The sequence below is a fragment of the Mustela nigripes genome, chromosome 18 (genome assembly GCF_022355385.1).
Source record: "Mustela nigripes isolate SB6536 chromosome 18, MUSNIG.SB6536, whole genome shotgun sequence".
NCBI lineage: Eukaryota > Metazoa > Chordata > Mammalia > Carnivora > Mustelidae > Mustela > Mustela nigripes.
The window spans coordinates 14,952,707-14,967,659 of NC_081574.1; the positions used below are offsets into that span (position 1 = coordinate 14,952,707).

The 14,953-nt window shown below is 39.6% G+C and overlaps 1 long non-coding RNA gene across 2 annotated transcripts in view; it reads right to left on the reverse strand.

Moving 5' to 3' along the window:
* LOC132006553 (uncharacterized) overlaps nucleotides 1–14,953 on the reverse strand; it is a 41,459-nt gene that overhangs the window by 23,012 nt on the left and 3,494 nt on the right. For both annotated transcript variants that reach the window (XR_009401134.1, XR_009401135.1), the window contains exon 2: nucleotides 6,852–6,962. This is a non-coding gene — a long non-coding RNA (uncharacterized LOC132006553). The remainder of the gene's footprint in view (nucleotides 1–6,851; nucleotides 6,963–14,953) is intronic.

Here is a 14,953-nt window from a genome sequence, read left to right on the forward strand (position 1 = left end):
ATAAGCCATGCTCAGCACACAATGAAGTTGTGATATGAAAAAAAAATGGAATTTTTCTAACAAATATTTCTGAAGAAGACCACTGTTCTAATCACTCTTTCTTTAGACTTTGAAAAAAAAATTCTTTTGGAAATCACACATAATTTTAGTAGAACTGCTATCCTTAAGGTATAGGAGATATATACATTTAGCTAATAATATATGGCCATAAAGGAGAAACAACAAATTGTATACATATATTATTTTTATTTTATTTTATTTTTTTAAAGATTTTATTTATTTATTTGACAGAGAGAGATCACAAGTAGGCAGAGAGGCAGGCAGAGAGAGAGAGAGAAGGAAGCAGGCTCCCTGCTGAGCAGGGAGCCTGATGTGGGGCTCCATCCTAGGACCCTGGGATCATGACCTGAGCGAAAGGCAGAGGCTTTAACCCACTGAGCCACCCAGGCGCCCTACATATAGTATTTTTAAAGGATATTTTCTGTTCAACCATAAGATCATATCGAACATTATGCCAACTTGTGAAAAATTTAGAACCATGAAATTAATGTGCATGCTGAGTTCTTCCATGTTAAGATTAATAATCAACTGGTTATTTCTGAAGCTGGACTGGGGGAAGATGGTAAGGGCATCATCTCTTCTTTTGACTTTGTGCTTTTTCTACAGTATTTGGATATTTGCAATAAGAATGTACTGCTTTTCTAACTTAAACAATAACAAAAATTAGGGGCCCCAAAACATGGATTTCTTGCAATGTCTGACTGCTTATCTTCTTTAAGTAGCTGCATTTTATGAACTTTCTCACATGAAGGTGCCTTCCCAGTCTCAGCAAACTGTAGTCAAGGTTCCAACATTCTGCTGTATGTCACAGTTGGCTACACACCTTCATACATCACGTCAAAGAAAAGCATAGACGCTTTAACCTCCTCCCATTTACCTACTTCCTCTTCCATTCCTCAGGGGAATCACAGCTAAAAGGGGCCACATCTAAAAATTAAGTATAATATTCATTACCTGGAACGTATGATGAGAAAAATACTGATCTTACGGCCAAGAATGCTAGATATGCATCTTAACCTCTGAGTCTGTTTTTAAATCTATAAAAGGGAGAGAATATTACGTGCCCTTACCAACTCAAAGACCTATACTACAGGAAATGGTCATTATTAAATTACAACTGTACAGCCAGAAATGATGGCTAACCTCCATGCCACACAGATATTTTGTGTATCTGGAGTTCAAAGTTAGCACATCAGTTTGCTGAAAGAAAATAAGTAAATACTTCAAACTTATATTGAATCTAGAGGAGCTACTTATTTATATTATTCCTGCTTTGCTGGATAATTATCTAGTCTTCTGTAAACATCGGGTCAAACGACCCATAATTACTTTTGCTCAATTTGTTAATAAATTAAATTTGTGAGGAAAGTTCAGGTTTTCTAGCACATTTACAGATAGAGAAGCTAAGCACTGTTAAAAACTGACTTACCTGTGGTCAGCCATGATTCAATTCCTTCTTTCCATTATGCTGCCTATTCTAATTAGAAAGATTTGCTAATTCAGCACTGTCCAATAGGATTACCACATAAGTAATTGCAAAGTATGTGCAAAAAGTGATTTAAAATTTTCTAGTACATTTTAGCAGATTTGATTAAAAGTTCAAATTAATTTTAATATTCTATGTAACCTGATCTATGCTAAATATTATCATTTCAACATGTAATCAATATAAAAATCATTAATGAGATACTGTAACTTTTTTCCTAAAAGACTAATAAGTCTTAGAATCTGGTATTTCACACTTACCTAATTTCTATTCAAGCTTTAATAATGGTAAGAATAAGTAGCCAGAAAACATGATTTCCTCTGATTTGATTTCATATGCTTCGTAGCCACATGTAATTGTTAGTACAGATTGAATTGCTCTTACTTCAGTCCAGAGGAGGGTAGGATGAGATATGTGGGCTCTGGAATCAGCCAGCATGTCCTAGGTGTTGGTTCCACTGCCACTAAATGTGTGACGTGGGCAACTCACTTTCCGTACCACATGTTCTTACACGTCAAATCTTTGATAGAGTTGTTGTAAGAATGAAATGAGCTAATATTTAGTGCCTGACAAGTAGTAGGCATTAAATGTTAGCTATTGTTATCGTTGTTGTCAGATGACACACAGGAACAAACTCTTCTTTGTATCCTCCCCCCAGTGAGACTTATAAGAAACTGAACACATTAGATCTATGACAGGGTTTGTTATGTGTTGAACTACATCCCCCCATAGGATATGTTGAAGTCCCTTATCCTCCTATAGCTCAGAATAGGACCTTATTTGGAAATAGGGTAGTTGGAGATATAATTAGTTAAGAAGAGGTCATATTGGTTTTTTTATATGTTGGTCCTTAATCCATTATGACTTATATCCTCAGAAGAAGAAGAAAATTTGGAAACAGAGACATATAGGGAGAACATCACGTGACAAGAGAGCCAGATGCTAGGATGATGCAGATGTAAGGAAAGGAACATCAAGGACTGCCAGTCACCCTCAGGAGCTGGGAAAAGCAAGGCAGGATTCTACCCAGAGTCTCAGAGAGACCGTGTCCTGCGGATACCATGATACAGAACCTCCAGCTTTCAGAACTATGAGAGAACAAAGTTTTGTTGTTTTAAGTCACCCAGTGTGTGGTACTTTGTTATGGCACTTCCAGGAAACTAATATAGGATTCTTCACCCAAAAGGAAGCACTGTGTCTTACAAACAGCCAAGAGTTGGAAGACTGACAACCTGGCACTTCCAAAGTTTCCCAGAGTCAGTGGAGGCTTCTATATAGTCCGGACAGTCCTATCTTCTCAAGGGCTCTTAGGCTGGTCCTTAACTGCACACATATTCTTTGGAAGGAGGATCCTGCCCTTGGAGGTGGTATCTGGGTGGGACAGCTGCCTGTGAAATGACTGAGTTAAGTCACAAACCCAGAGGAACGATTCCATTGGTTCCTTGGGAATTACACTGGTGTGAGCACCATGTCTCCTAAAGTCTCCATGTTTTTAAATTGAAGTATAGTTGACACAGAGTGTTATATTAGTTTCAGGTGTGTAACAGTGAATCAATAATTCCATTCATGAAGCACTGCTCACGGCCATAGTGAGTCACCATACAACATCATCACAATATTACTGACTACATCGTCTATGCTGCACTTTTAATCTCTGGGACTTTGTGTATGTGTATATATATATATATAACTGGAATTCTCTACCATTTGCTTTTAATGGACTTGGTCGTTTTTTGGCCACATTTTTTCTCAAACATGCTATGATGATCAAAACATACTAATTTTAACTGGGTTGAGAAGTTTTTTGTATGTCCTTAAAAACTGGGCACTAAAGGGGGTACACACAAAGAAGTAAAATAAAAATAATCTCAAATGAATTTTTTTATTTTTAATACTCCTGGTCCTGTGAACTGTTCTATAGATTGTTTTCTACAGTTCTTCATCCTCCTAAATTAAAAGCTACTTTCTTTTTTTCTCCAAATACACATTAAAAAAATGAAGTTCTCAATCACATATGCATATTTTGTGATAAATTTAGAGAAGAAATAATCTCTCTAAAAGAAATACTGCTTTCCCAATTTCAAAAATGCTTGGCTGACTGAAAACATAGAAAATAGTCAATAAATATATATTATACTGATTTTCATCTGATGATTCTGAAGTACTTTATTTCAGTGTTATGATCTGTTAATTCTTCATATTTGCCAGGAAAACACGTTTCTACAATAACATCATTTAAATATATTAGATGTCCCCTCCAAATCTCTATTTATATTTAGAAGAATATAAACTGCTCCAAGTAGAATGTTAGGCCTAAAAGAACCTTGGGAGAGCTTTTGTCCTAAACTTTTCATTTTATAGATGAAATAACCAGAGCAAAGGAATGTTAAAGACTTGACCAAGGAGGTGCTTGGCCAGCTCAGTCAGTAGAGAATGCAACTCTTGATCTCAGGGTTGTGAGGCTAAAACCCAGCTCAAGGGCTTTCACCCCATACCACCAAGCAATAAATATGATCATCCTGACACAGATGAGGTGGACAGTTAGCAATGAATCGGTGAATTTAAGCAGAATTTAGAAAAAGTCTTTACCATTAAATGAAATAATGCATGTAAAGCTCTTCACATGAATGTGGGCCCATTCTAAATTCTTGTGAAATGGAGCTCCTCTTGCTGTTGTATAATTCAGAGGGACCTGGGTTCCCCTGACCGTGTTCTGGGCAAGTCACTTCAACTTTCTATACATCTATTTCCTCACAAGCAAAATGGAAATAATAAAGAGATAAAGGCCTGTCAAATAGCAGATAAGCAGAGGTATTTGTTAATATTAATAATGAACTTACAGTTTGTTTTTTGGTATCCTGAATCAAGAATATAATTAATCCAAAGAGCTGCTCCTGTCATTAACACATCCACGTAAAATGGAAGGGAGCAGGGCAGGCTCACACCGACTCTGTCTTTAGTACCTGTCTACCTCGCTTGTTTGCCACCTCGCATTGTCTCTCTGGCATTGACAAATCAGCCTAAGTGTCCTTACACTGCTGTCCCGTGGGTGTTCAGGAAACTCCCCCTGCCTGCCTGTGTCTATGTCTCTCTACAGGTTCCCCTGGTTTTAAAAACTCTCCCTTCCTTCACTTCATCCTCTCAAACACTTGATCTTGACTTTATAAGGTAAAGTATACTTAGCAAGTTTAACTTATCCAACTAAGGTAGTGATTCCTGAATCATTTTCTGTGGTGTTCCATGAGAGAAGGCCAAGTAAGTCTGAGAAATGCTACAGAAATCCCACTACTGCAGATGCCCACTTTTGGATAAGGCCCACCAGTACCTCCTCAGCACTTCTGGTGCCCTTTCACCCTGAGGGCTTTCTGGTACAAGCACCTCGGACTCCTCAGAGGCCATTCTGACTGGGAGCTCGCTCTGCCAGCTCCATGTGCAGCCAGAGAGTTCACGCTGCCAAGAGCAGCCCATGACCCACGGCAGGTGGGAACCGACGGGTACATCTACTCTAGCTTCCTTGTTCTCAACTGCCACAGTCCTGAGAGAGGTTCTAGCAGTTTTCCAGAGGTCCATGGTAGGAGAGTGCCCCAGATGCCTATGCCAATGACTCGCTCATGAATACACCTGATCTATATTCGCTTTCTCCCCTTCTGGGTCTCATTTCCCGATAGCTCACCAGTATTTCATGGGACCGTCTTCGAAATAAACTACTTGCTTTAAGATCTGTTTTTCTTTCCTCAAAAGTTATGACACATGCTGGCAATATTAGAGACTGTGTGAAATCCTTCAGGAAAGAGATTAATTTAACTTTATTTAATCAGAAACTTTATTTAGTAAGTTTCCCAAACTTATTTGGCCATGGGAGACTTTTCCTTTTTTTTAATTTTATTTATTTATTGGAGAGAGAGACAGTGAGTGGGAGAGAGCACAAGCCAGGGGAAAAGGCAGAGGGAGAGGGAGAGACAGGCTCCCCACTGAGCAGGGAGCCTGATGTAGGGCTCAATTCCAGGATCCCAGGATCCCGGGATCCCAGGATCATGAGCTGAGCCCAAGGCAGTCACTTAACCGACTGAGCCACCCAGGTGCCCCTGGCCATGGAAACATTTTTAAGGATAAGAGTTTTAATCCTATGAAACTAGTGTTTCTCTTTGAAATATACTTTGGGAAATGCTGAATGAAGCATTAATGACAGACAAATTAAAGTATTATCCCTCTCAGAGATATCCACATCTTAACAGCTTCTGCAAATCTGTACTTTCTGACTCAAAGAACTGGGTCCCTTTAGATGAGGAGTTCAGGTTCTACAGCAGACATGATGGGAACTAATTTGGGAAGGGTGTGTCTTGTGAAGTCTCTTAAATCAAATCAGGTTGGTAAGTGTCTGCATACTCTGCTATCAAGAACAGGAAATTACAGATGGCTTTGTTTTGACTCCAGAGTATAGTCCTGAGACTTGGAGGACAGCAGGAGGTGTATGGAATAAAGACAGTTACTTTCTAAAACTGCTCTGGAGAAAATAACTATCATTTGGAAGAAGGAGCTCATTTTTCAGTGGTCTCAGCCCAAAACATCAGATGCCTAGGACTGCAATATCCCTTAAGATATTTCAGGAAAAAAAAAAAAAGCTATTTCAGGAATAAAATGGTCAATATTTACCAAAATTTTAAATACTTAAGCCTTGAACTACTTTGGAAACTCCATAAAAAGAGGTTCCCTGATCTAGAAATACAGATCGGGAATATTCTGGAAAGCAGTCTTGCTCTGATTTTAACATAAGCATTGGCAACAGCCATGTACTCACTCTACTGTCCAGGCTGGACCCCACTGGAAGGAAGTGGTAAGAAGCCTTGTGAATGGACAGTACTTGGGGGGGGGGTGAGGGGTAAACAGTCAGCGTGTGTGGGAGCATGTTTAGCACAGCTGGGATAGTTCATCTCCAGGGCCTGACTTCTGCCGCTTACAGCAGTTCTCCTCCTAATTCTGCAACAAGATTTATACTATCTCTTTTGTCATTTCAGTCACATTATCCCCTCTCATGGCCGTTTTCCAGATGTTGAGATATGGAATATTTTAAAATGAACTGCCATGGATCAACGTTAAAACATGCCACTTTTTTTTTTTTTTTTTTTTTTTTTTGGTCAACACAGCTATTCTGAAACGCTCTCTCACTTATAAAACATTAATAAATGAGCTACAAATCAGTGAAGAGAAATTTCAAGTAATCCTAGTTCTCCTAGGGGTCCATTCTCTGTATTAAAAACAATAAGAACAGAATAGTGCACAGTAAGAAAGTGTGGAAAAGCAGTACCGATCATCCAGCATGGCCACGAGTTGGAGGGATCTGACATTTCCATCTTCATCCCGGGGGATTCTGTCAAGTAGCAACTCAAACTCCTCACCGGTAATCTCCACACCAAACCTGAAACAAATAGCAGTTAGCATCAGTCACCCCCCAAGTTCACATCTGGGTCACCCTTACCCACAATACCCGAAGCATATGGCTGCCATTACCGCTTTGTTACTGCTGCGGTCCTCGAGATCAAGAGCACCACGTGAATATCAGAGGTTAATCAGGGTGTTGATCGCTTCAGCTTTCTCAAAGAAAGAGATTCTACCACAGAAACCCCGCATTGGTGATGCACAGAAATAGAAATACCGGGGTGTTGAATTGTGTGGGATTGTCCTCTGTAAAAAGTTATTCATTACACTAAAACACTGGTATTGCTTAAACAAGCTAACTCTGAAAGGCCTTTCAATTGAACTGCTTAGCACGAAAGAAAAGGTAAGAAAAAAAAGTGCCTTTCCAAAAACAGCTTCCTAATGCTCTTGCAAAAGCATTTCATAATGGCTTTACAGACATTTTGCATACAAATATTTAAAAAGCGGCAGTGTTTATTCATCAGCAAGAAAGTGTTTTCATCTCTCCAGAACAATCAAAACATAATCCTTGAATTACTGGCATAAATAAGAATGACTTAAGCAATAATAATGAACAAGGCATTCATTCATCATTTTGCAAAGCTGATAAAGACCCAGCTGACTTTTGGAAAAGAGGGGGAATAGATTTTCTTTTGGCAATGCAATGAAAGAATAACATGAGAAAGGGTTTCTTTTTCTCCCCTCATTTTCATTAATACTTCCTTGATAATTATCAAACAAAACATAGACACCATCAAGAATAACACAACAAACAAAAAATGGCTTTACGAAGAATTAATTTATCACATATGTGCATTTCATAAATATGGAGTGTGATAGTGCCTCAGAGGCTTGGATGTCCTTTTTTCACTTGCATAAAATCAGGGAAAAAAAGGAGAGACCCAATTATTTAATGAGACACGTAACACTTTTCCCTTTATTCCCTGTTATACTCTTTTCTTTTTCATTTCCTAGCACTGAAGTTACCAGTACTAATGAATAAATCTTTGGCATTGTCCTGAGAAGATAAAACTAATTCTCAGGTTTTATTTGCACTTAAATTCTTAAACTCAGTACTTAAAAAAGAAAAGAAATGGTTTTTTCCCAGGGATACTGGAAAAAATATCAGACTGAAAGTCAAGAGAACTGAATTCAGTCTATATTTACCACTGCACAGCAATGTAATTATGGCAAAATCACTCGACAGTCAGATTTCAGTTATCTCAACTCTCAAGTGGTCTGTAAGTTCTCTCTATCTTACTTAGTAGTCACAGGATTATGAGAAAATGAAAATAAAAGTGCCTTGAAAAATAGGAGAATATTATAAAATATTATGTATTATGAAAAAAATACTGTATACTGTGCATTATTATTATTGATATAGAGTACAGTTTTAAAAATCTTCAAAAAGGGGCTCCTGGGTGGCACAATCGGTTAAGCATCTGACTCTTGGCTTTGGCTCAGGTTGTGAGATCCAGCCCCACCCGGGGCTCTGTGCTCAGAAGGGAATCTGCCTGAGGTTTTCTCTCCCTTTCCCACTGTGCTTCCTGCTCATGCTCTCTCTCTCCCCCCAAGTAAATAAACCTTTAATAAAATCTTCAAAAAAAATACTAGAATTTATTGCTTAAACAGTGACACAAGTAGCCCTTTTTCTCCGGATGCCTTCTGAGTGGAAAATGACAGTGGAGAGAACGTGGGCTTTGGATTAATTAGACTGACATTTGAACCCCAGTTCTACTTAGCTCTCTGTGGCCTTGGGCAATTTTCTTAATTCCCAGAGCTTCATGAAACTCTGGGAAATTTTATGCATCCATAAAAAGAAAAGCTACTCAGGAAATTTAAAAAGTTAATACATGTAATATGCACACTCTCTCTCTCTCTCTCTCTTTGGCTTTTTTTTTAATTTTTAATTTTTTTATTAACATATAATGGATTATTAGCTCCAGGGGTAGAGGTCTGTGAATCACCAGGTTTACACATACCTTCTCCAATGTCCATAACCCAACCACCCTCTCTCTGCCCCCTCCCCCGGCAACCTTCAGTTTATTTTGTGAGATTAAGAGTCTCTTAGTCTCCCTCCTGATCCCATCTTGTTTCATTTATTCCTTTCCTACCCCCTAAACCCCCCACATTGCCTCTCAACTTCCTCATATCAGGGAGATCATGTGATAATTAGGTTGACTGACTTATTTTGCTGGGCCTAATACCCTCTAGTTCCATCCACATAGTTGCAAATGGCAAGATTTCATTTCTTTTGATGGCTACATAGTATTCCATTGTATATATATACCACATCTTCTTTATCCATTCATCTGTTGATGGACATCTAGGTTCTTGCACATACTCTCTTTAATGGGAAAGGTATTTGGGGGGGATGTATTTCCATAACAGTTAAACCGCCTTCCTTTTACTGATGGGTAAAATGAGGCTTTCTCTAACCACTTTACTTCACTCTCCCCTCACTGACCTAGTTATTATCATTATCATTCTATTTTTATTATTATTTTTCTTATCAATGGAAATTATTCTTACTGCTTTATTAGTGACTAGGTATTGTCTGTCCTGTGTCTGCACTTCTCATGTAAGCTACATGAAAATAGGTACCTTGCCTCTCATGCTCAGCACTGTATCCTTAGAACTTACAACAATGGCCATAAAGTGCTCAAAATGTAGTGAATGAATGAGTAACTCATGCCTCCAGTATGATGATATGTATTCATAGAAAGAGGAACTTTTAAAAGCTACCCTTCCATTATCCATTCTAATATGACAGGGAAAAATGAAAGTCAGACATGTTTGCTTTGGAAAACATTTTACACTTTTTTTTTTAAAAGATTTTATTTATTAATTTGACACAGAGAAATCACAAGTAGACAGAGAGGCAGCCAGAGAGAGAGATAGGGAAGCAGGCTCCCTGCTGAGCAGAGAGCTTGATGCGGGACTCGATCCCAGGACCCTGAGATCATGACCTGAGCCGAAGGCAGCGGCTTAACCCACTGAGCCACCCAGGCACCCAAACATTTTACACTTTGAATTAAGTGTGGATAGCCTATGTTCACAAATTTAACAAGACTTCTAAAAAATAATAAAGCTATATTTATTCATCCTTCTGGTTATTCAACAAATACTTAGAGACCACCTACTATGTGTTAGGCAGTATATTAAAGGTTTGGAATACAGTGATAAGACAGACCTTACAGCATAGCAAGGAAGACTGTAAACAAGACATTGCAATAAAATGTGAAGAATATTATGACAAGAAATACAGGATTTTAACAGAGCTTTTAACAACATGACCTAACTCAGTCTATAAGTGAGGAAATGAATCTTAAGAAAAGGGTGAGCTGTGAGTCACCTAAGTAGAGAAGAAAAGAGAAAGAGCATTATAGGTAGAGAACAGGCACATTCTGGAAATGAAAAGATCTCAATCTTACTAATGCACACAGTTCAGGTATCAGAGGAGAGAGAGACCAGGTTTGACAGAAAGATGAATGCCAGGTTGTACAGACATTACAGTAGCCCCTGCTCCCCCATCTGCAGGAAATACGTTCCAAGGTCCCCAGTGGACACCGGAAATGGCAGAGAGCACTGAACCTTATATGCACTGTGGGTTTTCCCATACATACATATCTAAGATAAAGTTTAATTTATAAAAAAGGCACAGTAAGAGACTAAGAGTAATAACACAAAAAAGTAGAACAATTACAATATGCTGTAATAAAGTTAGGTGCGTGTGGTCTCACTCCTAAAATATCTTATAGTAATTGTGCTCACCCTTCTACTTCTCGTGATGCTGCGAGATGGTAAGAGGTCTACATGATGAAATGAACAGAGGTAAGTGATGTGAGCACTGTGACATCCTGTTAGGCTACTACAAACCTGACAATAGGTCAGGAGGAGAATTATGTGATTCTAGACCATGGTTGATGCCTTGTAATTGAAACCAGTGAAAGTGAAGCCTCAGATGAGGGGGGACTACTGTACATGCAGCCACTTTTAAAAAGTATGGGCTGTATTTGAAAGGTGTGAGAAGCTATTTGATGGCCTTTGATGTGTCAGTGTGGCTCGGCTAACAGTCCCCAGTTATTCAATTAAACACTCATCTATGTGTTGCATATTTGGCAAATACGACTGAAGTTCATAATCACTTGACTTTAGGTAAAGGAGATGATCCTAGATCATCTGGCTGGGGTTGACTTAATCAGTTGAAAGACCTTAAAAGCAGAACCAGATATTCCCTGAAGAAGAAATTCTGCCCATACACAGCAACTTCAGGCCATGCCTGAGAATGCCAGGCTGCTCTTCCTAGAGCCTGCCTTATGGCATTTAGACTTTGCCTCAACCGGTGTAAACCAATTCCTTGCAAGGAATCTCTTAGTATATTGGTTCTGTTTCTCTGGTTAAACCCTAAGTAAAATACCATTAAAGGATTTAAAGCATACAGAGACAGACAAACTTGTGTTTTTAAAAGCACTGAGTGGAGAGGGATTTGAAGGAGAGCAATGCCTGCACGCTTCAGAAGGAGGCTCTCTAGCGTGAAATAATTCATGTTACAGAGCACACTAGCTTAACTGAGATGGTAAAACATGAATGAGAGAAACAATGTAAAAGATACAAAACTTGATTTTTTAGTTGGATGTCTAATGTGAGAGAGAAGTCAAGGATAATTCCTAGGTTTCTGGCTTGGATGACTGGGTAGCTGGGGGTGTCATTAACTGAGATGAAGGAACACTGGAGGACAAACAGGCTGTGACGGTGCAAGTGAGGATTCTGAGCTCAGTTTTAAACATGTTGACTTTTGGCTATGAGACAACCAAGAGGAAGTGTCCAATAAGAGGGCCGAGATAAGGGTCTGAAACCCAGGAGAGCCACTGGCTGGAGATATATAAATGTGGAAGTCACTGCTATATAAAGGTGATCTGAGACTATAGGATTACATGTGATATTAAAGGAAAATACATACAGTGAGTTGAGAAGAGGAAGCAGGGCAGAGGCCCTACCTAAGGGACGAGTAGAGGAAGAGTGCTGACAAGAGAACCTAAGAAGTCGTGGGGGGAAAAAAAAAAGGCAGAAAGGAAGCCAAGAGAAATGATAACAGGAGCCAAGAAAACAGAGGGCTGTGAAGAGGAGCCAATGGTCAGTCACTTCAAAGCAGTCTAGAGGTCAAGCAAACCATGCATTTCATTGAGTTCAGAAGTAAGAAGCCAGGACACCTGGGTGGCTCAGTAGGTTACGTGGCTGCTTTTGGCTCAGGTCATGATCCCAGGGTCTTAGGATTGAGTCCCACATTGGGCTCCTTGCTCAGCCAGGAGCCTGCTTCTCCCTCTGCCTGCTGTTCCCCCTGCTTGTATCCTTTCTTTTTCTGACAAATAAATAAAATCTTGAAAAAAAAATAGAAGTAAGAAGTCAATGACCCTCATGAGAGCAGTTCTGGTAGAGTGATGGGGTCCACAACCATACTGTAGTGGGCTGAGTGAGTGGAACTGGAGGGAAGAGACACAAAATCTACATTTCTTTCAAGAAGCCTCGCTCGGAAGGGAAAAGGAAAAAGAAGGCAAGCCGGAAGGAAAGGTGGAGTCAAGGGAGATGCTTGCTTTTTTAAAGATGAATAATATGAGCACTGTTAAATACTGCCAGGGGCAGTATGAAGGCAGAGGCTGAAAAGAGAAAAAGAAGGAATTACTGACAGAGCCTATGAAAGAAAGATCACGGGACACCTGGGTGGTGCAGTCAGTTGGGCACCCGGGTTCTTGGTTTCTGCTCAGGTCATGATCTTGGGGCCATGAGATCGAGCCCTGCATTGGGCTCTGCACTCAGCATGGAGTCTGTTTCAGATTCGCTCTCTCTTACTCTGCCCCTCCTGCTCATGTGTGTATGCGCACGCTCTCTCTCTCAAATAAATAAATAAAACTTAAAAAAAAAAAAAAAAAGACCACAGGTAGATGGGAGAAAGAATACCTTTCACCAAAACAGGGGGAAAGAAGGAAATAATGGATTTATAGGATTTGAAATATCAGGGGCTCCCCTTTTCTAATTTTACTATGAAGATGCAAGCCTATTTTACCGAGATTAGGGCAGGGGAGGAAAGCAAGTGAGAGGGGATGTGTTTTGAAGAAATTGAAAAAGATGTGAAATATGCAGAGTGGAGACAGAGACATGGAGTTGACTGAGAGAACATAGTAGGGGGTGACAGAGAAAGTGAAGAGCCCAGCTGAAGTTGGTGACAATGAATTTACAGTGATATTCACCTACTAGTAGTCTGGTTTTTCCCAGTAATCTGGTGCAGTGAAGGTAAAATGGACAATTGGACTTATCCATGTTTGGGAATCTGCCGTACGGATGTGAATAAAAGAAACAAAGCAAGATAGTTTATGATATTGACAAGAAAATGTCTAACATGGGAGAAGAGATTCTAAGCTGGCTTTTAGCTCAGAGAAGGTGGTCCACGGACTAGAACAGATAGAGGATGCTAGTCAGAAATAGGCTGAAAGTATGATTTCATAGGATTTTTGGATAATGACACACACTTATGGGAGAGTCAAGTAAACATAAGAGTAAAAACTAATATTTACCAAGAATTTAATATGTTCTTAACACTATGCTGAGTATTTTATGTGCATTGTCCCCATATATTCCCTACAACCATCAATTGAGTATTATCATCACCAACACTATCCTGATAGTATTAGAGATCTCTGAGGTGCCTAAAGAGGGCAGGAGAGAAATGGTCTAGAAATGACAACCAAAAGCTTGGATAACGAGGTTTGGGTTTGTTGTTTTTTGGCGGGGGTTGAGATTTTATTTACTTATTTGAGAGAGAGAGAGAAAGCACAAACAGGGGGAGGGGCAGAGGAGAGGGAGAAGCAGACTTCCATCTGGGCAAGGAGCCCAACATGACGTGACATGGGGCTCAAATCCAGGACCCTGGGATCATAACCTAAGCTTAGGCAGATGCTTAACAAACTGAGTCACCCGGGCAACCTGGACAATGAGCTCTCGAAAGGGCTTCTGGAGAAGTAGTGTCCTTAGCAGAGAGCCATTTGGTTAAACTAGATTGTAACCTTTTGAAGAAGTCAAGAACATAGTAGAAGTTAATTCCTCTTGGATTGGAACTTCTGCCAAGCACAGTGGGAGGATGTCAGAATGAGAAGAGTGAGGGTTTGGAAGAGGGAAGAAGCCCAGATAAATATTAGGATAGGAAAACACCGAGAGGGTACATAGGTTAGACAGTTGAGGAGGTTTACATCATGGGTATTATAGCAAGGAAAATGAGTGTGAGGTCACATGGATTCAGACTCTAGAAGAAACCTTCAAACATAACCATCCAGCCCCTATTTTTCTTTTTTAAGATTTTAAAGTAACCTCTACACCAAACATGGGGCTTGAACTCATAACCCTGAGACCAAGAGTCACATGCTCTACTGACTTGAGCCCACCAGGTGCCCTTGCAATCCCTATTTTCATTTCATCACTCATTCTGTCCCTACAGGCAATGGGTAAGTAGCTTCAATTCTGACTGTAGTCAGATATATTTATCTGACTACAGATATCTGTAGCCAATAGTTATTGGCCACTTACTACATGTCAGATCTTACAAGTATTAATTTTTTCAGTCCTAATACTATTATTATCTCCATTGTATGGTGAAACCTTACATCGCTAGTATCTGATGGAGCTTGAACTTGAACCCTGCTAACGGACTCTGGAGTCCTAAAGCTGGCCATTTCGTTACTCTTACTGTTTGAATAAGGCTGAAATTTCTTCCCTACGATTGTCTTTCCTACATTCTATACTTTCTCGAGCAGAAAAAGGTCCCTCCACAATCCTTCCATAGAAACTTAAACGTTAATGTATAAGATTATGACGTCAATACATCCATAGCTAACCTTTAACGCTATACTCTGTAAGTGAGTTTTGACATAAGGAGAGTTCATCTTGGACTTTATCTAAGAGAACTTACATTCTTAAGTACCCCAAAGACCTCCTTTACTG